Here is an 841-nt window from a genome sequence, read left to right as displayed (position 1 = left end):
CACATATATATATATACATATATATACATACATATATATATACACACACACATATATGTGTATATATATATATATATATATATATATATATACATGCATGTATGTATGTATATGATTATATATTTGTGTGTGTGTGTGCGTGTGATGTGTACGTGTATGTAAGACTAACTTCCTTTATTTTCATTCATACTATTTCCCTCCCTCTATCTCTCCCTTCCCCTTCCTCCCTCTCTATATATCTATCTGTCTATCTATCTCCTATCAGTCACTCTATCTATCTATCTACCTCAACTTCATTACATCTTTTCTTCTTCTTCTGGAGGCAGTTTTTCATGCGTTTTTTTTTTTGTTGTTGTTGTTTTTCTGGTTTGATTTTGTTTTTATTGTTGCTGTTGTTGTTGTTTGTTTCGTCTGTTTCTCTTCTTTTTATTGGAATCTCAGTTCACAGCTTTTATCTTGCAGATTTAAAACAACAGAAATGCATTAAAGGTCACGTGACCATTCTTCGTCTTTTTTGGGGGGTTTTTTTGGAGGTGGTTTTTGTTTGTATGTTTTTTTGAAACCTTGTTGTCTACTCTGACAGCTTGATTAATACTGGAGGTAGTTTAAAGGGTCGGGGTAGGTAAGGCGGAATTCGTCAAGATCAATTTTATGTTTTGCACACGTAAACAAAACACACATACATACATGCAACTATGTGTGTGTGTGTGTGTGTGTGTGTGTGTGTGTGTGTGTGTGCAAGTGTGTGAATACGTATATAATATATACACCTACAAAGACGCACACATACATATGCACCGGCACACTCAGATATATGCACACCCATGCGCACACGGACAGA

General features: G+C 34.8%; 1 protein-coding gene across 1 annotated transcript in view; it reads left to right on the top strand.

The window, feature by feature from the left end:
* LOC106869633 (cadherin-23) overlaps nucleotides 1-841 on the top strand; it is a 76589-nt gene that overhangs the window by 20141 nt on the left and 55607 nt on the right. The gene's annotated exons all lie outside the window — the stretch shown is intronic.

This window comes from Octopus bimaculoides, chromosome 22 (genome assembly GCF_001194135.2).
Source record: "Octopus bimaculoides isolate UCB-OBI-ISO-001 chromosome 22, ASM119413v2, whole genome shotgun sequence".
Lineage (NCBI taxonomy): Eukaryota > Metazoa > Mollusca > Cephalopoda > Octopoda > Octopodidae > Octopus > Octopus bimaculoides.
This window is presented reverse-complemented; position numbering and strand designations above follow the sequence as displayed.